The sequence below is a fragment of the Alligator mississippiensis genome, chromosome 16 (genome assembly GCF_030867095.1).
Source record: "Alligator mississippiensis isolate rAllMis1 chromosome 16, rAllMis1, whole genome shotgun sequence".
Lineage (NCBI taxonomy): Eukaryota > Metazoa > Chordata > Crocodylia > Alligatoridae > Alligator > Alligator mississippiensis.
The window spans coordinates 12326104-12348590 of record NC_081839.1 but is presented as its reverse complement, the minus strand read 5'-3'; the positions used below and the strand labels follow the sequence as shown (position 1 = coordinate 12348590).

At 51.0% G+C, this 22487-nt stretch overlaps 1 long non-coding RNA gene and 1 pseudogene across 1 annotated transcript in view; both read right to left on the bottom strand.

Annotated features, from left to right (window-relative positions):
* Positions 1-4463: 4463 nt before the first annotated feature.
* On the bottom strand, positions 4464-4561 carry LOC132246655 (U2 spliceosomal RNA; annotated as a pseudogene).
* A 2571-nt stretch (positions 4562-7132) lies between these two features.
* The window catches only part of LOC132246572 (uncharacterized), a 29116-nt gene continuing 13761 nt past the window's right edge, over positions 7133-22487 (bottom strand). The window contains exons 2-3 of the long non-coding RNA XR_009457968.1: positions 13371-13520; positions 7133-10352 (exon numbers count right to left, since the gene is read on the bottom strand). This is a non-coding gene — a long non-coding RNA (uncharacterized LOC132246572). The remainder of the gene's footprint in view (positions 10353-13370; positions 13521-22487) is intronic.

The window sequence follows — 22487 nt, the reverse complement described above, 5'->3', positions numbered from 1 at the left end:
TCTCCGTATAATCCCAACCTCCTTAAAAACCTTCCCGCCCAATATCTGCACAACGCCGCCACTTTCCTTCCCTCCAAACCCGCAATTCGCACCACCCCTTTCCAAAAGTGCACGTACAGGAACACCTCTAGTTCCGGCACGCCCCAGCCTCCCAAGTTCTCCCCCTTATATATCTCCCTCCTCGCCACCTTCTCCGTCTGCCCACCCCAGAAAAAGAGACATATCTCCCTTTGCACCCGCCTCACCTGCAACCAGGTAGGCGGGTATACCGTTGCCACAAACAAAATTGTTGGCAGCAGAAACTGTTTCATAATCCCCACCTTTCCCCGAAACGTCAACTTCCTCGTTCGCCATAGCCCTACCACCTTCCTCACCTGCCCTCGAAGCGCCTCCCACGCCCGTTCCCCCTTCCCCTTCACATCCATATAGACTCCCAACACCTTCAAACCCTCCTTCTCTACCTGCCACCCCACCTCCTCCAGCCCGGCCCATTCCCCCACCGCTAACAAACTGCTTTTCCCTGTGTTCACTCGTGGCCCCGCTGCTTCCCCATATTCCTTAATGCTTTCCACCACCCTCTCCAAGGACCCCCTATCCCGCACCATAAACATCACGTCATCCATATACAGAGTCACTCTCACTTCTCCTCCCCCCGGTACCGGTATTCCTCTCACTCTCCCATCTCTCCTCACTCTCTGTGCCAACGGCTCTATGCCGCACACAAACAGCTCCGGAGATAGGGGGCACCCCTGGCGCACCCCTCTCTCCACCCTGAATTCCTCTCCCAAAACGCCCTTCACCGAGATCCTGCTCCTCGCCCCTCTATACAGGGCTCTCACCCACCCCACAAATTTCCCAGGGAAGCCCATCCGGTCCAACACCTTAAACAGGAAACCATGCTCCAAACTGTCATATGCCTTCTCTAGATCTACACTACCCAGCACCACTTTCCACCCCCTTTCTCCCACGTACTCCAAAGTATCTCTCCATACCCACTGCGTATCCCCCAGCCTCCTACCCTTCACTGCACACGTCTGATCTTCCCCCACCACCTCTCCCATCACCTTCCCCATCCTTGTTGCCAGCACCTTTGAGAACAACTTGTAATCCACATTCAATAAAGTAATCGGTCTCCAGTTCTTCAACACTTCCTTGTCCCCTTTCTTATGCAACAACACCACCACCCCCACCGCAAAGCCCTCCCCGACCACCCCTGATTCCATCACCTCCCGAAACATCTCCACCACATCCTCCCCCACCACCCCCCAGAAACGCTCGTAAAATTCAGCCGGCAACCCATCCAAACCCGGCGTCTTCCCCTTCCTCATCTGCCCCAACACCTCCTTCACTTCTTCCTCCGTGACGTCCCTCTCCAAATCCACCCTCTCCCTTTCTTCTACCCTCTTTTCCAGCTCCCCCAAAAACCTCTCCCCCGCCATCCCATCCACCTCTCGCTTTTTATACAGCTCCGCGTAGAAACCTGTCACCTCCTTTAACACCTCCCTTTGCGACTCGACCCGCACTCCCTTCCCTGTCACCACCGCCCCCACTTCCTTGCTCCCCTTTCTAACTCTGCCTGCAAAATACTTCCCCCATTCCTCCCCCTCCCCCATCCACGGAGCCCGTGCTAAAAACATCCTTTCCTGTTCCTTTCCCCGAAACCATTCCTCTACCGCCCGTTTCGCCTCCCCCAGCTCCCGCTTCACTTCCTTTCCCCCCATCGCTTCTCGAATCAGCCCCTGAACCTTCCCCTGCAATCTCCCCAGCTCCTTCCTCTTCTCCCACGCTTGCCGTTTTCCAACTCTACTAAACCACCCCTTGATCTTCTCCTTCATAACCCTCCACCAATCCCAATGTGATTTAAACAGCACTCTTGTTGTTCTCCACCTCTCATATTCTCTCCCAAAGGCTTTACACACCCGTTCGTCTTCCAGCACCCTCGTGTTCAGCTTCCACACCCCCTTCCCTCTCCCTCCCCCGACCCGTAACTGTACCCTCAACATCTTGTGATCACTAAAACCCACTTCCACGACCTCCTTCCTTTCCACCCCCACTCCTTCCGAGACCAACACAAAATCAATTCTCGAAACCTTCTGTCCCCTGGGGTCAATCCTCGTTCCCACCCGCTCTCCCTTCCAGACATCCACCAGCCCCTCTTCCCGAATCCAATTCCCCAAACACCTCCCTGTACTATCCAAACTTCCCCCGCCAACCCCCCCTTCCCTATCTCCTCCCTCGAGAATGCAGTTGAAATCTCCGACAAAAACTTTCTTCCCTCCCCCTCCCCCACATATCGCCAATCTCCGAAAGAATTCCCTCCGTTCCTCCTTCACCGCCGGGCCGTAGACATTGAAAACCCCCACCTCCTCCCCCCCCACCTCCACCTTCATGTGTTGCAGGCGCCCCTCAACTAAGACCTCCACTCCGGTTACTGTTACCCGTGTTTCATCCACTAAGATTCCCACCCCCGCCGCTTTATTTCCACCCGCCCCCGCCCACCACGATCTTCCCTTGTCCCATCTTCTCCGTAGCACCCCGTAATCTTCTTCCCACCCGATCCCACACTCTTGTAAACAAATAATATCAGCCCTCACCGCCCTCAAAAACCCTCCCATCCTTTCCCACCGTTTCTTAGACGCTAGACTCCTCACATTTAAGGAGACAACACACAATGCCCCTGCCATGGCGAGTAGCAACAAACAAAAACTTCCCCTTTTTCACACTTCTTCCCCACTCTCACTCTCCGATGTCTCCAGCACGGATTCCACCCCTTTCCGCCATTTCCCAGAAGTTTTCAAACGCTCCCCCACTGCTTTTGGGTTCAAAAATCCCAAAATGTCTGCCGTTTCCCTTTCCCCCTCTCCCTTTTCTTTCTTCTTCCCTTTCCCTCTTTCCTTTCCACCGTCGGTTTGTACCCCCGGCTTCTTCGTCTCCTTTTCCTCCCCGCCGGAGTTCTTCCTTTTCTTGAGACTCCCGTCTCGCCCTTGCTCAATGGCCTCCATCTCCTCCAGTTGTTCTACCCACGCTTTCTCTTTTATACGACTCGGCTTTTGTCCCTTTCCATGTTGCCTTTCCAAATCTGCTACCATACCCCTCAAATGTTGCAATCCCTCAGCCTCCCTTCCTTCCTCCTCTGTTTTCTGTGTCCACTTCTCCACATTTTCCTCCTCCACCAGCTCTTTGGCTGCCTCTTCGATCCCCTCGTAAACCTTCTCCTCGTTCTCGAATCTTTCCTCAACCTGCGTTTCCTCCACGCACATCTCGTCCCCTTGCTCTGGCACCAACCTCTGCGCCTCCTCCTCCTCCTCCAGTATTCTCGTTTCCTCCCGGGCCTCCTCACGACTCCCCGCCATCCGTACGCGGTTAGCGTAGGACGAGGGGCACGCCTGCTGCGTGTGTCCCTCCTGCCCGCACCCTGGACACACAATGCTCCCCTTACAGAATTGGGCTGTGTGCCCCAGGCCCCGACAGCGGTAACACACAGTAAGGCGACAGAACGCCGCCAAATGCCCCTCTTGCCCGCACCGGTTACACAACTTGGGCTGATCGTGATATACCACGTAACCTCTGCATGGCCCAATTTGCACCGCCGAAGCTAAGTGCTTGACTGCCCCGGGCTTTCCCACCACCTCGCAGAGCATCACCTTTGCTTTCCATGCCCCGGTCCACACCCCCCAGCGATCACACTCTCTCTCGACAACAGCCACCCGTTCCACCCTCTGCTCCAGCCATCTTTTAACTTCTTCTTTTTGGTCCACCTCAGTAAACATCTTGATGTAGAGAATTCTCTCTCGTGCTCTCCGCCCCATGTCAAAAACCAGGCCCTCCAAATCCCCTCTGTTCTGGGCCTCCTCATGTGCCTTCCAAAATGCTGCGTAACTGCTCCCATTTTCGAACGTGACGTTCCAAACTTTTCTGTTATCGAAAGCAATTACACAGTACAAGTCTCTCGGGTTCACTTTGAGAAGCTTCAGGAGCACCTCTGCCATGAACTCCCCACGCCTCAGTGTCTTACTTCCTTTATAGCCCTCAGGGCTGAGGGTTATTTTCACCCTCCATTTTGTGCCCTGGCCACCATTTCCTGCTTCTTCAGGCTCTGCTTCTGCCTCTGGCCCTGGTGTCTCCCGACGACTTCCTGCCGCCGGCGAGGCTCCTCCTCCATCTTCAGGGGTCTTCTGCCCCCCCGCTCCCACGTGGGCCTTCCCTTTCCGTTGAACGCGGGTCCACCCCTCCTCCTCCTTCTCCTCCTCCATCGCCATTTGCTCACCATCTCTGGTCTCCGCCCAGTCACCGATATGGTTCGCCAACCGACGTCTCTGCTCCCGGACTCTCTCCGCCTCGGTTCCTGCCTCCGCCGTAATCTGCATACTCATCTGCATATTCATCTGCATATCCGACCTCGCCTTCGAAGCAGCCATTCCACTCTGTGTCACTGTCTCCTCCGTCTCGTGCGCTGCGCTGCTCATGGGTGTCTAAAGACCCCGCATGCCTAGCACGTCAGTTTTTCCACTGAAAACAGCCGATACTACACTTGATCTTAGCCAAAAGGCCGAGAAGCGATACCCTGAACCCCACGGAAACCTCGGGGCCCCCACCGGCAGCGTCCCCAAACACACCGCAAGCTGCCACGGAGGCCCCGCCGCTCACAGTCATCACCTGCAGCTTCTGGCGCCACAAACCCACACGGAAAAGTCCTTCCGCAATATCTCGTGCCCAACAGGTCCGAAGCACCCCCCTCCCACACCCCCCACGTAGCCCAAAGGCCCCCTCATTCATGCCCTCTCAACACTGCGCTGCCTCCCGCCGCCTCCTCGCTGGCCATGAGATGAGAGATGATTTGCTCAAAGCCCGAGCGAGCACGATGACGACAGCATCTCGCTTTAACCCTCTCCTGTTTCGCGGGGCGTTCCTCCAGCCCTGCTCTCGCCAGCAACAGCAGCAGCAACCCCCTGAGCAGACACGGGTACACTGGGGGCCCTTCTCAAAGGGGCAGGGATCAAAAGGGCAGCTGCTGATTCCTGAGGGGGAACAGGCTCTAATCCCTGAGGGGCAATGCGCTTCACTGGTCGGTGCCACCGTGCTTACTGGATGTTCGTCACATTCATACATCAGTGTGAATGTACTTCAGTTGTGGTTGAACACCCTTCATCACTGAGTGTGAGTCTCACCCGGTTGTATTTGAACAGGAACACCCTTAATTGTTACCTGTGAGATTATGAATGTCTGCAGTTGTGCTTGAACACCCGTTAATCACTGAGTGTGAGCCCACCCGGTTGTATTTGAACAGGAACACCCTTAATTGTTGCCTGTGAGTGTGAATGTCTGCAGTTGTGCTTGAACACCCGTTAATCACCGAGTGTGAGCCCACCCACCGGTATTTGAACGGGAACACCCTTAATTGTTGCATGTGTGATTGTGCTTCAGTTGTGCTTGAACATCTGTTAATCACTGAGTGTGAGCCCACCCAGTTGTATTTGAACAGGAACACCCTTAATTGTTGCCTGTGAGTGTGAATGTCTGCAGTTGTGCTTGAATACCCGTTAATCACTGAGTGCAAGCCCATCCACCAGTATTTGAATGGGAACACCCTTAATTGTTGCCTGTGAGTGTGATTGTGCTTCAGTTGTGCTTGAACACCTGTTAATCACTGAGTGCGAGCCCACCCACCAGTATTTGAATGGGAACACCCTTAGTTGTTGCCTGTGAGAGTGTGATTATGCTTCAGTTGTGCTTGAACACCCGTTAATCACTGAGTGTGAACCCACCCGGTTGTATTTAAACAGGAACACCCTTAATTGTTGCCTGTGAGAGTGTGATTGTGCTTCAGTTGTGCTTGAACACCCGTTAATCACTGAGTGTGAGCCCAACCACCGGTATTTGAACAGGAACACCCTTAATCGTTGCCTGTGAAGGAGCTGCGGACGAGTGAAACAGACGGAGCAAAACTCTTCTTTCCAGTTTCGGGTGCGGCCCCTCTCCTTTGCTTCGTCTTAGTTGTTCTCAGCTAGCTTACAGCTAACAACAAGAACAGGGTTGCACGTGATTGCACTTCGCTGTTTCTGTGCACACAATTGTGTGTCAGTGGACATCCCTGTTGCGTGCAAATACACTTAATTGCACAGAGTGAACGCTGAGCGAACACGCTTAACAGTTGTGCAGGCACGAGCCGAGAACGACTTGAAGGTGGCAGCTCCTTTCCAGTTTGGGGCGCGGAGCCTCTGCTTTGCCTCATTTGAGGCGTTCTCAGCGTGCTCACACCCCACCGTCCCAACAGAGCTGCTGCTCCCCTTTGGAAAAGGCCCCTTTCCTCTCGGCTGTCATGAGCAGCCTCTGGGCCCAGCAACCTGGGGAGAAATCCCTCTCGCAACGCCGCCCTCGGCACTGGCGTCTCCCTCGCTCGTGTATCCCAAAGATTCCTGCCCCCTCAACACTTCCCCGCCTCTCGCCTCCTGGCTGGCTGCGTGAGGAGAAGAGACGAGACAGAGACACGCAGGATCTGCATAAAGGCAGCGTACCGCCCCAACGTGATGACGACATCCTGACTTGAACCCTCCCCTGGCGAGGGGATGTGCCTCTGGCCGCCCGCCCTCTCCTCTGCCCGGCCCTACTTCCTCCAGGAGCACACGCGACTCGAGCAGGGGACCGACCCCACACAGGGACCCTGCGCTTACTGGAAGGCGGTGTCAACAAAGTGCACGTTAAATACACAGCTGGAACTGACAGTCAGAAGTTTTCAACAGGACGCGAGGCTGTCAGTCTCCCTGTATGCTGCAAATACCGCAGCATTACCAGCACGGTAAGCAGGGCCCGTGAAATGCTCAGCGCTGTCAGCGATAACACCAGTTCAGAAACTGACTTTTGGGGGCCTCGAAGGTTCGCGGAACTCGTCAGTTCAGGACCTGCCAGCAAACGTCACAACCACAGCAACAAAAATAACAACAGTTCATAGATTCATAGATGTTCGGGTCGGAAGGGACCTCAATCGATCATCGAGTCCGACCCCCTGCACAGGCAGGAAAGAGTGCTGTGTTTAGATGACCCCAGCTAGATGCCTATCTAACCTCCTCTTGAAGACCCCCAGGGTAGGGGAGAGCACCACCTCCCTTGGGAGCCCGTTCCAGACCTTGGCCACTCGAACTGTGAAGAAGTTCTTCCTAATGTCCAGTCTAAATCTGCTCTCTGCTAGCTTGTGGCCATCATTTCTTGTAACCCCCGGGGGCGCCTTGGTGAATAAAACCTCACCAATACCCTTCTGTGCCCCCGTGATGAACTTATAGGCAGCCACAAGGTCGCCTCTCAACCTTCTCTTGCGGAGGCTGAAAAGGTCCAGGTTCTCCAGTCTCTCCTCGTAGGGCTTGGTCTGCAAGCCCTTAACCATACGAGTGGCCCTTCACTGGACCCTCTCCAGGTTATCCGCATCCCTCTTGAAGTGCGGCACCCAGAATTGCACGCAGTACTCCAACTGCGGTCTGACCAGCGCCCGATAGAGGGGAAGTATCACCTCCTTGGACCTATTCGTCATGCATCTGCTGATGCACGATAAAGTGCCGTTAGCTTTTCCGATGGCTTCGTCACACTGCCGACTCATGTTCATCTTGGAGTGGTACGCAGCTCGGCTGATTCCCTGTCTGGTTTGACTTGCCCATAGCTGTCCTCTTCATCAAGAATGGTGAACAGCTTTTTGCCTGACAAGCTCTTTTGCACATCCTCCACAGCGGGAATACAAAAGTGCTGCCTCGATACTGCCTCGTTGAGGTCTTGCAGGTCTAAACAAAGCGGTAGCGAACAATCCTTGTTTTGCGCGATCACAAGGCTATTGACCCAGGGTGTGTGGGCTTAGTCACCTTCGTAAGGACTCTCATAGCTTCCAGCGTTTCGAGGGCAGTCTTCTATGTGCCTAGGTTTGCACAGGGAATTTTTCTACACCCGTGCACCACTGGTGGTACTGCTGGGTCGACACAGATGTGGCAGGTACCGGGAAACTGGCCCACTCCTTCGAAAACGTCCGGACATAGTTTGAGAAGGTCCGCCTTGGTTGCGGGTATTGTTGGGGCCATTCCGTGGACTCGTCTGATGAGGTCTAACGTGGCGTGTGCCACCCGTACCAGGTCTTGGTGGGTCACTATTGTCGGTTAGGTAGAAAGTTACATCAGATTCATTAGCACCAGATTTGCAGCCTGCAATTCCTGCACCTTTTGGTTTGATGGGTGCACCGCCAAATGCAACTAATGTAACATGAGTTTGAACCTTGCATACTTTTCCTTGCAAAGCCTTTGCTATAGCTACTGGAACAGCGTTTGCTTCCGCTCCAGTATCTAACTTCAAATAAGCTGGCAAGCCAGCGATCATCGCTGTGCTATACCAGGCATTCTGCTTATCAACGGTCGGTGAGTGCTGCTTGGCAGACACAGCGCCCATATAGAGGGTACTGACTCCTTTTGCAGATTTTGGAGCCTCTCCCTTTGATTTGCACATTTTTGCAAAGTGGTTCACTCCAAAGCATTTGTACCACGTTTCTCCAAAAGCTGGGCAGGATCTAGGCTTGCGTGTGCTTCCGCATCGTTTGCAAACTTTGCCCTTTGCAGCTTGATGGCCCTCCTGTGGAGCAAACTTCACCTGTGCTTTGCTTTGCTTTTGCAAAGTGCTATGGCAGCTTTGCTTCTGCTCAACTGTATGCAAGCTTGCTTCTGCAGAGAGCATTTGGTCTGCAGATATCCACAGCCTGTGCTAGGGTGAGGGAGGGGTTTTCCAGAAGCCTTTCCCTGAGTTTGCAATCAGTTATGCTGCAAACAAGCCTCTCCCTCAACATAACATCCTCAGCCGACCCAAATTCACAATGCTGTGCTCTGCTCAGCATTTGCTTCCTTCAAACAGAAGGTTCTGCCTTCTGAATGAAAGCTGTAACCCCCTTAATCAGGCTGCTGGTGACTCCACCAAGACACAGGTCACAGGAAGCGAAGACGAGACGCTGTCGGCAGGAAGGCTGAGAAACGCCCCAGCGTGACAACGACATCCTGACTTGAACCCTCCCCCGGCACTGCTCTCCTCCGAACCGCAGCGCGTGGCTTCTCCCCGGCCCTGCTTCGTCCAGGGAGACTGCTTCTGAGCTCTGTAACAAAATCATCTCTGCCTGCAGCCTCCGTGTAGCTAAGTTGCCAGAACCGATACCTTTCAAAAACAGGGTTTTTTTCTGGGTTCATTTCTCTTGAATGCTGCAAGCACCTCTGCCAGGGTTTTGTTACCAGGGTCTGCAAACACCCCTTGCGTGGTGTTGTAAATGTCTAGGCCTTTATACCCATCGCAGTGAAGCGTGACTGCAATGTTATAACCCTCTGCCTCTTGCCCGGCCTTTGTGACTGCAAGGTGTAATCGTAGCTTCTGCTCCCACCTCCTCCAGTTCTCCCCAGGATTTCAAGCGAAGGACAATGCTGGCGGGGGTTTGAAATGCTCCATTTTTCTGCCTTCTGAATGAAAGCTGTAACCCCCCTTAATCAGGCTGCTGGTGACTCCACCAAGAGACGGGTCACAGGAAGCGGAGACGAGACGCTCTCGGCAGGAAGGCTGAGAAACGCCCCAGCGTGACGACGACATCCTGACTTGAACCCTCCCCCGGCACTGCTCTCCTCCGAACCGCAGCGCGTGGCTTCTGCCCGGCCCTGCTTCATCCAGGGAGACGCGGGACGGATGCGGGAGGCTGCCCCCGCACAGGAAAACTGCCCGTCTTGGAACGCGCTGCCAACAAAGGGCTCGTTAAATCCCCAGCGGGAACGGACCGACCGTCAGGAGCCCTCCGTGGGATAAGAGGCTGCCAGCATGCCCGCTGCAAGCACCGCGGCACTGCTAGCGCCGTAAGCCATGCCCAGCACTGTCGGTGATAACACCAGTCCGGAAACTGACTTCTGGGAGCCTTGAAGACTTGTGGAGCTTGTCAGTTCAGGGGCTGCTGCTAACAAATGTAACAGCCGCAGCAGCAATGCAATGGCACAACTAGCGATGGTTGTGGGGCTGGGAATACTAAGTACCATGTAACGTCAATGGGAATGCTTTGTCACACGTTACGGTGTCCTAAATAGCAGTGCTGACCTGCTCTGTGGTTTGCCGACAGAAAAACATGCGATCTCCCCCAAATTCTAGGCCCACTTCACACATATCGGAGAGGCAAAAGCCATGAAAAGCTTATCATATAATAAAAAAAATCAGCTCTAAGGACATGTGCTGTAAGAGGTACTTTTCAAATGTAAATCGTGGAACTCACCAGGCTGCATAGATGAAAACAGGATACTTTCCCCGCAGTCATCTTAACAGATACGCTTGTTTTACCGTCAGGACCATTCAGACCTCTGTTTCATAACCTAGGAGATGTTTCGAAAAGGGAGTAAGAAAAGGAAAACTGAACGAGAACTAAAATGAATATAGGGACAGCACATAAGGAGAGTAAACCATGGAAAGCCAACCAGTTACGGCCATCCGACTGGCGGCCTGTGGGCTGCGTGCAGCTCCCACACTCCCAGTCTCGATTCTGCTTGCCCCATCACTTCACTGCTGCTGCTGCCACCAAAATCCCCTTCCCTAGCCCAGCATCTGCTTCCTGCGTGCCCACCTCCCCCCGCACCTCCCACCCCGCTTCTGCACTAGGGCCAAGGCAGGGCAGCACAGTCCTGGTGCAAGGGAGTCTGTGGCTGGGGAGGTCCTGCAGACCCCTTTCAGCTTGTGCAGGATGCGGCTCTGGTGGGCATGCAGCCCCTACAGCATGCGGATAGGGGGGCTGCAGCCCCAGCCACTCAGAAATTGGACGGCTCTGTTGTCAAACAAGACGTTTCAGGAAGCAGCGGTTCTAAACAGAGAGCAGTTACTGGAAAACAAAGGGTAGGGAAGGGAGGAAAAAGAAAGGGGTGTGAAGCGAGCTAGCTTACAAAAGCTTACGCACCTCTGATTGACTTAGTCTACGAGGTGAAAGCCTACCCTGCCCCTTAGCACCAGTCTTTCAATGTAGAAACAACGTAACAGGAGCATCTACAAAGCCCCAGCTGAAAAGGAGCTATAAGAGGGGTGGCAATCTACAGCCCGCAGGCTTAATCTGGCCCACAAAGAGGTCTGATCTGGTACGTGGGATCCGTCTCACAGGGTTGAGCGGCACTGCCCCTCCGCTCCGCAGCAGCGCGCTCCGCAACCGACCCTGCTGCTCTACCGCAGTGGTTCTCAGTTCGTGGGTTGTGTCTCAAAAGGGGGTCACAAGTGCCTATGAAAGGGTCACGAACAAATTTTAAAAATGGATCAACAAACTTTTAAAGTGGATTGTCTTTTAATGGAGAAAAATGTGGGCAAAGGTGGTTTCTCCCTTGCAGGCTGGCAGAGGTCCAGGGATGCTGGGGGACTGTGTGTTAATATGAATCTGGAGAGGGTCTGGATCAGAAGTACAATAAACCAGTTTAATCTAAATCAGTTCAGTCTAATACTACATCCATCCAGGCTTATCTTAAACCCGTTTTGGCAATCTTGAAAGTGGCTTATGTGCACCATCCTTCTGTTGTGTTCCAGATCTGAACCTGTTTCCAATCTCTTAGACCAGCTTGTGTGTAATTTCTGTCCCAAGCCTAACAGACGAGTCAAGAATTTAAATAGCTAACAATACTACTTGTTTGAAGAACATACCAAATGCATCCAGCAAATGTACTTGTGCAAAGCATTTGCACGTAACAATATACGTTTATATTTCATGCCTTTGAATGGATACGTTCCTTAGGGGATATGTGCACATTTGATTTTTCAGCAATGAATTTATTCAAAACTAAGATGGGAGCCAGGTTGTTCCCTCAAGCCTGTGCAAAGTGGAAGATGAATGCCCCGATCTCTCTGCCAGGGGCCACAGAAGGGTAAATCTAGTATTAAGTAACATCAGCATCAACCACTCTTCAGCCAATTGACTACCAAACAAGGAAGCTGCTCAGACCTAACCCACTTGTTTCTCCAAATCAGTTCAATTTGTTGCAATTTACCTGCAGGGAACAGGCTAGAGAGTCATCCTTCCTCCATGCATGAACTGCCCAGGAGCTCATCCACTGGGAAAGAAAGGGAGACACACACTACTCCTGCCATGCCTCAAGGGGAATTCCCTTTGGCTAAAAACAGACCCAGGACTCTTCCTCCCCCTCTTCGCTCCCTCAAGAGTCTTTCATTTGGCGATCCTAGAGGTAAAGTTCCCCACTCCCTACCATAAGTACCTGTGACCTGAGATAACAGGACTCCTGGGACAACTGTGACTAATCCATGCTAATTTTCATTCAAGCCTCATGTTTAAATGACTTCTCCCTCATTCCCCTTTTGATAGGAGTTAAAGACCAGTGATAAAGCCCTTGTTTGCTTTCTGCCTTAGGTACTTACTAGTGCTCCTCTCTCACTGCACCTCTGAGGAGCCTGGAGCATTAGCTAACAGAAGAGGTTCTGCAGACTAAACAAAGTGTAGGATTTTGCATGCAGCATGTGTGGACACACACACGCACACGCAAGTTGGCAAGGTTTTCCAGCATAGCTCCAGCAGAAGGACACTGTCAAAAAGTGGGATGCAAGGAAGGGGGAGGAAATGCAGAGAATTACACGGTCTGTGGATTCCACAAGCTCAAAATGCATGATATTACTTCACTATAATTGAGCCGGTATTGTTCCAAGGACTAACTTAGGAAAAACAGGTGCAAAGGAAAGACCGATTCCTAAAGTGAACTGAAATTATTTCCTCCTCCGTAAGTTAACAAAAATAAAAGGAAAGAAGAAATACCTTTCAACTGCAGTTTTGACTGTAGCATAACAAACTTCACAGGTGGCTGTGATGTTTTAGCCTAGAGAGAGTGAGGACTATTTTTACAAAGAATGATGTTATGTCTGAAATATAACTGCTTCATCATTGCTGCAGATATAGATTGCTCCTTGTGATGCCCCTCTATAGCACTGCTATATGTCAAAATGGTGAAATATGCCCCCCTGATTTAATGAGAATATTTGCATACTGTATTAGCAGGGGTGCAATACCTCAGCTTTGCATAATATTTCAGAAAGTTTTAACCTCTACAAACTAAAAGAAACAGACATAAGGACAGTTCTTAAAAAGCCACTCCTGTGCCCCTAGCTCTGGCACAAACTCTTCTAGTTTCTATGCAATGCTCTGTGCAAGCACGTGGACTGTAACGTTTACATCATTACATACTCTACCCAGGGTCGCAGATGTCTGTGTATGACACAGTACAGTCCTCAATCTGCATATCCCACACAGACAGAACGAAGTAAACAGCCCATTTTTCAAAAGTACATAAAATATGGTATTGAGAGTTCTTTGCTTTAATGTCAAAAGCTACTTAAAGAGGAAAATTGCTCTTTACCAGACAAGCTTTCTTTTTGCAGAGATCACATCCACTAGTCCTTCCTTGGAAGAAATCTGGGCAGGGTGGCACGCTGGAGACTAACTGGTTCAATGACACAGCAGCTTTCCTCTTGGGATGCAACGAAGGCACTTACAGAAAGCAAGGGCTCTAAATAAAAGAGAATTTAAATATAAACGTTAGACTGAGGTACATTGAAAGGCTCAGTAGAGAGAAACAAGGTGAACAGGGGCAGCAAACAGGGCAAAGGAGACGAGGGAAGAGGAGCCAGGCACCTGACCCGAACTGGAAGCAACGCGAGCTGGGGCTGCCTGTACGTCTGGGCACGTGCTCTAAGGAGCTGGGAGTGCTGCAAGCTGGGGGACTGCTACCTCTGTCTGACAAAAGTCTTAACAAGGCCCAGGAGGGGAGAAAAGGAGACTCTGCGTGACCAGGGGCAGCGAACGGGGCAGTTTGCAAACAGTTCGTAAGTCAGTTTGCAGGTTTCAATGTGACGGTGACAGGTGTGCACACTGCACAGTACAGTCTTTGTAACTAGACTAAGAGTGGTGTAACTGTAAAAGTGTGGTTTGGACTGTCAAGCGAACCATAGCAGTCACAAGGCAGGCTGTCAGAGCAGTGCCTCCCAAACTTTTCCTCAGCACGATCCATTTATGGCCCCATTCCTCAGCATGACCCCTCACTCCCCACCCGTAGCCCCCCACCCCTGCCACCCCATCCCGCTGATGTTTCAAGCCCATTTGGGGTCGTGACCTACAGTTTGGGAACCACTGTGTTAGAGGTACAGTTACACAGATATTTATGTATTTATATATAGAAATAATATTTTTTTTAAGTTAGTTCACAGGTCAGTTTGCCCCCCGTTCTTTAAAGGGGAGCTTTCTTTAATTGAGAGTACCTAATCTACATCTATTTAGTGTAAGTAGGTAAAACACAGCAATTAGACCAGTTCTTGTGCTCCTTGCTTAACTGGAGTCCAGAGTGAGAGGGAAGTTGGAGGCGGCGTTTGCTAGGTAATTTATCTGGAAACTCTCCCTCACCTTCCTTCACCGTAAACTTGGAGAGAGGAAGCGGGTTAGCAGGGGAAAGGGAAGCTTTTGGGACCAAGGAGCAGCACAGAGGCCAGTTTACAAGGGAGTTTGCTAGGAAAGGTCTGGTTGAAAGAGGGGCGAGCAGAGAGAGGGAGCAGATTAAGAAACCCAGCAACACGGCTGGAAGACATCAAAATCCCTGAGCCACTGCCACTGCCAGCTCTCTCTGGGCTCCTACCTGTGAGGTGTCCACCCAGGCAGGAGCGCTCACCATCTACCCCACGGGGTTTGCCACTGGCAGGTTCCTTTCAGTGACAGCGAGATGGGGGAGCCTGTGATGTGAGCCGCGCGTTCAGGTGGTGCCCCTCGGGAAGCAGGCGAGAGAGCTACAGGAGGAGGTGGCGAGGCTCCAAAGCATCCTCCACCATGACAACTTCATCAATTTGATGCTTGAGGATACTTCTACTGTGGGGAAATGACTGCCAAGGGCGGCACTAGAGAAGGAAGAGGACTTGAACGCCAGGGAAGGCAGAAGCTGAAAGCTTGTGACCTCTTGCAGCAAGGAGAAATATTCACGCCCACCTGCAGCGGTTTGCCTGGAGAAGAGACATGAAGCCCCAGCAGCAGAGGAGGAGCATGTTCCATCGGTGGCAGAGGCCAGGCCAAGCCTTTCCAAGAGAGAGAGGGTCGAGACCACTGCCACCAAGAGGAAGTGAAGGGTGGGGGTGGTTGGAGACTCCCTCCTCTAGGGGAAGGAGGCGTCCGTCCGCCAGCCTGACCTGTTGTCTTGGGAGCTCTGCTGCTTCCCTGGAGCCTGGACCTGAGTTGTCACGGAGGAGTTACCCACACTCATCTAGCCCTCTAACTCTCTCCATGCTGCTCATCCATGTCGGCACCCGTGATACTGCCAGGGGCGACCTTGAGCAGATCAAAAGTGACTACAGGGCTCTGGGTGCCAGGGTGAAGAGGAAGGGGACTCGGGTGGTGTTCTCCTCAATACCGCTGGTCAAAGGGAAGGGCCTGATCGGAAGCAGACGCATCTTGCAGATCAATGCATGGCGACACAGACAGTGACACCAGCAGGGCTTTGGCTTCTTCAACCAAGGGAAGTTGTTCCAAGAAGGATTGCTAGGGAGACACAGGACGAAGAGAGGGAACGACATATTTGCAGACGGGCTCACTAACCTAGTGAGTGAGGAAGGCTTTAAAATTTAAACTCTGTGCACTGGAGGATGGAGACCAAAGCCCTGAGGTAAGTGGGGAAGCAGGTGACCTGGAGGAAGTGCAAGAACATGAGGCAAAAGGAAAGCCTCTCATTCTTCCTGAGAAAGCAGAGCAATCAGCTAGGTCCTCAGGTGTCTGTACACACATGCATGAAGCTTGGGAAATAAGCAATAAGACTTGGAAGTCCTTGCAGTCACAGAACCATGACATGACTGGAATAACAGACTTGGTGGGACAGCTCGCATGGCTGGAGCACTGCAATGGATGGATATAAACTGTTCAGGAAGGACAGGCAGCAGAGGAGAGAAGGAGGAATTGCACATGCACAAGTATCTGTACAACGGCTCAAAGCTCTGGTCTGAAACTGGAGCTAGGTCTGTAGGAAGTCTCTGGGTTCGGGTCAGAGGGAAGAGCAACACGAGTGATGTCATGGTGGGTGTCTGCTACAGACCGCCAGACCAGCAGGAAGTGGTAGCTGAGGCTTTCTTCAAACAGCGAGCGGATTTACCAATCGCAGGCCACGGTTCTCATGGGGGATTTCAATCCCCGACATCTGCTGGGAAGGCAATACAGCAGCGCACAGGCACACCAGGAAAGTGTTGGACAGTGCTGGGGACAACCTCCTGGTGCAAGCAGTGCAGAGGCCAAGTAGGGGCCATGCTCTTCCTGACCTCCTGCTGACAAACTGAGAAGAATTGGTGGGGAATCAATCAGTGAATGGCACCGTGGGCAGCACCAACCACGAGATGACTGAGCTCAGGATCAGGAGGCAGACAGGCAGCAGGGTACGAGCCCCGCCCTTCAGAAAAGCAGACTTCCCTTCACTCAGGAAGTGCTGATGGGCGGGCTCCCCTGGGAGGCCAATCTGAAAGTAAAAGGAGTCCAGGAGAGCTGGCTGTATTTTAAAGAAACCTGACAGAGGGCACAGGAATAAACCATCTCAATGCGCAGAAAGACTAGCAAGAATGGGAGATGACCAGGTCGGCTTAGCAGGGAACTCTCAGCACGCTAAAACACAAAAAGGCAGCGTGCAAGAAGTAGAAAGTTGGACCAATGACTAGGAAGGAGCATAACAGTACTGCTTGGCATGCAGGGACGAAATCAGGAAGGCCAAAGCACACCTGGAGTTGCACCTCATGAGGGGCTCGGACTAGACGACCTCCTGAGGTCCCTTCCAACCCTCATTTTCTCTGATTCTGTGAACTCTTCCACTTCCGTTTCATCCACCAGTTTTGTTCAAATGATCGAAAAGACTAGAGACAAATTGTTTCCCTTTACAAAAGCTGCGCTGGCTTGTCCCCCTTTTTTAATCTGTTTACTTCTTCAAACAGTTGAAGATAGCACTGGCCTATGGATTATGGGTTTATAATTGCCAGGACCACCATTCAGCCCTGTTTTAAAAGTAAGGTATAGTTTACAACCCTCTGTTATAATAGGTGATTTAAATGAGACTGTATTTTTCTTAGGAGAGAGGCAAGAGTTTCTTAGGGTGATATTTTTTACTGGATCCACTGTGTAGTTAACATCAAGTTAGACAAGCTTTTAAATGCAAGACAAGCTCAGTCATTTCATTCTTTACAGCTTCTGAATGAATGCTACGTGGTACTAGTGATTTAATGGTCTTTAATATACCACTTTATTCTAGCACTTGATCTCCTTGCACCAAAATCTCCAAACTTATCTCCTCCATATTATCTAAAAGGAGTAACAGAAACCTCGACATCCTTTGGGATGAGAACTCATGAGCAGAAGTTGTTTTCTTTTTAATCCTCTCTCTTCCTTAATTGCCCCCTATAGTCCCAGGTAGTCCAGCAGACCTAATAAGTCTCTCACAGACTTTGTGTTTCTAATTTTTTTTAAAGATCAGAATGGACATATACAGTAACCACAACCTTCAATTCACAGTTAAAAAGTTAAATAGTTTAACAGATATTTTTCACACCAGAAAACATCCATAATTTTGAAGCAGCTCCTTGGACACTTCAAAAGATTGATTAAAATACTAATTTGCATAACCATAATACTCAAGAATTGTCAGAACTGCACTGAGAACAGCTAGAATCCCTCGAAAGAGCTAATAACTCAGTGCATTGTCTCACCAGCCCAAACCCCTCATTAGCTGCATCCTTGGGCTGCTGCTGCCACTGCCACTGGGGGCTGGAAGCTGCACCAAGCTCTTCCCAGTGTGGCTCTGTTTGGGCATGGCAGGTGACAGTGCTGGGAGGGGGGGCTATGGGAAATTATGGGGTGGCTGTAGCTCCCCCACCCGTAGCTACCCCTTTCAATGCTGCTGCTGCCGCCACTGTCCTTCTCACCTGGCCTGAGCGCAGCCCCAGCCCAGCCCAGCCCCCGGCAGCAGCCTGCCCTCACCCCACGCACAGATCCGGGGGACACAAGCCCGCCCTGGGGACACGTGCAGGAGTGGGAGCCACCCCTTCCCTCCCTGCCACCCTCGGACGAGCTGCGGCTCCATCTCACGTCCTGCCCCACTTCAGCTGGGCAGTGCCTGCCCCTGCCTCAGCCCCTCTCCCTCTCTCACTGCAGAGGACCTCAATCTGCCCCGCTGTGCCTCTTTCCTTCCCAACACCCCTTCACCCCCACAGACTTCACCCCCCAGCCAAATGCTGTTCTCCAAGCTACCAGGCTGCATATTGGCAATTGGATCAGTATCATCCAATATGAATGGTCTACAATCGGCCATCGGTATTGGCCCAAAACATCTTTATCGGTGCATCTTACTGCTAGTACATCATCAATAATCATCAATCAATAATAAATGTACAGTTGAAAATATCAATCATGACAGAGCACAATTTCAGAACTCTATAATTAACAAAGGTTGATAAAATAGTCTTGCTTGTTAACACCAAAACCTTGATGGAGCTATTCATTAAGAGCACAGCACAACAGGTATTTAGGAGGTTACACTCAAACCTAATGTATGCTTGGTATCACCAAAAGGACAACTGAATCCCATCCACTATTAAACTGGTCAATTGACATATCTGGAGGGGGAAAAAGTTAAAATACAAGATTATTTTTTGTTCTTATTTGACAATGAGCAGTCTCTCAGCTAATACATTCTGATTTTTTTGAACTGTTACTTGAAAGCAAAAGTGAATGTGAGTAATTACTAACAGTTAAGCATACACGAGTAGGTATACATTCTTGTCTTCCTAAGAGTAAGCAGACACACCCAAACCCTGTATACTTCAGGTAGTTGTGAGGTCCAGGAAGTGTACAAGAGGCAAGGATTGGTGTGGGTGATATCTTTTATTAGACCAACTGCATGGCTGGAATAGATTAGTCAAGCTTTCAAATGCAATGCATCCTTCAAGATATCACCCACAAAAACCCTTGTCTCTCACATACCTCCTGGATCCTCACAGCTACAACATCATTCCAACAGCAGGAGAACCAATGATTTTTTTGGTGATGTCTTTCATCAGACCAACTCTATAGTTGTGAGAGCTGTTAGATAAGCTTTCAGACATCAAGTGTCTTTCCTCAAGTCCAAAAAGCCTTGTCCAACAGCTCTCCCAACTATACTAAAGATCGCACAAAAAATCCTTGCCTCTGACTCCATGTAAATGCAAACAGTCTGCTTGGAGGCACAGAGGAAAACTGTGAACTAGGTGTGAAGAGGAATTATCATTATAGGATACAAGAAATGCAGTAAAATAGTTCAAGCACCATGCAGGCTTACCCAGAGACATCAACATTTTTCACAAACTGAAATACCTGCTATTTGAATATGAAGCTCAAAAGATGAACACCAAAGCCTGGTTCCTACTAATCACAAGTTTATTGTCATGGCAAACAAAAGCACAAAATAGTTCTACATGGTAAAATATACAGTCCTCTGTAGAGGGAAGAGGCCACTAGCACTCTCGAAAGATTTTCATTAGCACGCTGCAGGTTATATAAAAATTACCAACTGCTATTTAATACAGTTTTTCAGACAAGAAAAAAGCACTGTCAGGCTGGAGAGGGCAATTACTGCATTCCCAAGACAAAGGTAGGAATTATACTTAATACAGAACAATTAACTATTAGACATTACCGCAGCTTCAGAACATGTTATTTCCAGTTTTAAATCACAGTCTGAGATGAGGAGACTGACAGATAATTAGAGGCAGTGAACTGGCCAATGTGCTGCAATAGCCAATCAGAAGGGTAATCAGCGTATACTGGCAAATACGAAGGGGACGTTAAGGCAGTTAACATTTGATTTCAATTAAAACTTCTACACCTGACACTTCAGGTCCCAATGAAAAACTGCATCTTACAAGATAAACTGTTTTTCTTTCCCCAAACACAAGGCCTAAAAATATTCCCTAATCTTCACTAAAAATGTCCTTGATTCCTGATCAGCATATCTTGGTATAGCTATACCATTACAGGTTTTTAGTTTGGGGGAATACTATGAAACAAAAATATGGTTCAGTGGTAAACTGTGCAGCAGTCCTGAAACACATTATGCCATCTTTACTTTGTGGGGGAGAAACCCAACAGCTCCATAGCTAAAGAAAGCCAAAATACCAAAACTTCTAATTCAGTGACTCTCCACCAAGGTGACTTGAGTTCCTCTAAAGGCAGCCATAGGGTGCCACACAATCACCCATAGTGCTGGCAGACAGGAAACTAGGATTCAGAAGTAGGGGTCTACCAAATTCAAGATTTTCGCAGAAACCATGAATTTGGTAGGTGCCTTGTGAAAAAGCCCAAGCTGAAACCCTGGCAGCAAGCAGGGCTGTGGGGAGGGGACGGAGGGAGCTGAAAACGGGCTGGAAGCCCTGGTCCTGGGGGGAGTGGGGGGGAAGCAGGGGCAGGCTGGACTGAGATTTTCTCTGCTGAGCATGACAGGCCCCTCCCACATCTCCAATTGGCTGAGAGGCCCTGGAAGCCCTGCCCCTCACTGGAGATTGAGAGATGGCCATGGGTTGGGACTCCCAGGGCCCCTCAGCCAGAGGTGTGGGGGGGCCTGCCATGCGCCACCGTGAAAATGGTGACCACCACTGCACTCGCATCGCAGAGTCGGGGGAAGCCCCTGTGAACGACGTAGGCCCCATATTCATAAGGTAGTCAGAGATTTCCAGCAGGAATTCAATATTAAAGACATTCTGACCTGCCCTGGCTTTTCTGAGTTGGTTGCAACAGAAAAATTGCCATTATTTTTCTGTAGTTAAAAAAAAAAAAAGGTAGAAGCTAAGACCTGGAATTTTCCAAGCCAGGTCTTCAGTCTAAAAAGCTGAGGAACACAGTACTAATTAATAGCTGATTATGAAAAATCTTTATGAGGAAAATTTGGAGAAAGAGCAGCACAAGAACTACAACTTTGACAAACAGGATGTTAATATGCAAGCCAAGTGTCTGTTTAGTTCGCATTTTTACTTGAAAGGTTATAAGAAAAGTTCCTACACACCAAAGAGCTACTCAGCACAGCTCACAAAGACATTCTCAAGGACCCAGAGGGACGGCCTTCCATCTTCAGCTCCCTCTGTGCAAAAATGAAGTTTCTGTCCTACCTATGGGGACTTTTTACCATCTTGTACCATCTACACTTTTCCCAGAGCCTAATAAAGGGACTTTGATCCCGAAAGCCTGCAGAAAAGGACAATTTTCTTGCCATTTTCCAGTTGGTCTAATAAAAGGTATCATTTTGGAACCCAGAGTTCTAGTTTTTTGTATATAAGAAAAGTTAGCAACTTTGCAGTCATATATGAAAGCCTAGAGGTACAATAAGAGAGCCTCTGATTTGCACCACTTAGCAGCACTGTGAGCGATCATATAAATTAGAGGTGCGCTGATACCTTGGTCTCATATCGGATCGGTACCAGTACCAAGAAAATACGCTGTATCGGATATCGGCCCGATGGGGCTGATAATTTGGCTGATAAATGCCTGTGCTGTGCGCAGTCACAGCACAGCTCTCAGGAAGCAAGAAGCAGATCTGGAAGCGTGGAGAGCTGCCTTCAGCTGGCAAGTCCGGTGTGGTGGAAGGGGAGGGAAGCGGCATGTGGGGGGCAGATCAAGGCTCTTGCTGGTGATGGAGGGGGCAGGGGCAGGGGCAGGTGCTGTCCAGGCGGGGTGGAGAGGGGGAGCTGCAGCTTGTGGTGGGGGGAGGTGGCTCCCACTGCTACCTGCACTCTGGGAGGGCATGGGCAGGGGGGGTGCCCCTTGGATCTGTGCACGGCAGGGTGGGCTGCAGCCGGGGCTGCGTGGAGCTCTTCTCGGTGGAGGCTGGGCTCGGATAGGGCGCCGGTGGCATTGGGAGGATGCTGCATCCACCCCAAATTTCACCACCGCTGTGCTCCCAGTGTCACCGCTGCCAGCAGCCCAACGCAGCCCCGGGTTTTCCTGGTGCGTGGGTGGAGGTGGAGCATTGAGCCAGGGCTGCACCGAGTGGCTGGCGGTGGTCGCGCTGGAAGCAGAGCCCTGGCAAAATTTGGGCTGGATGCAGCATCCTCCCAGCGCTGCCAGCACCCACTCCAAGCCTAGCCCCTACCAAGAAGAGCCCCACACGGTCCTGGCTGCAGCCTGCCCCATCCCACACAGATCCAGGGGGGCACATGTCCCCCTGGTGCCTTCCCGGGTTGCAAGCAGCGGTGACAGCCGGCCCCCCATCACAAGCTGTGGCTCCGTCCCCTCCGCCGCGCCTGGGCAGCACGTCCCTCTGCCTCCTCCCTCACCACAGGCGATGTTGATCTGCACCCCCGCCACGCCCCTTCCCCTTCTCCTTCGCCTTCCCCTTCCACCAGACCGGACTTAACCAGCTGGAGGTAGCTGTATCGGAAACCAGATCAGTATCAGCCAATATGCCTCCTTAAATATCAGCTATCGATATCGGCCGCAAAAATCT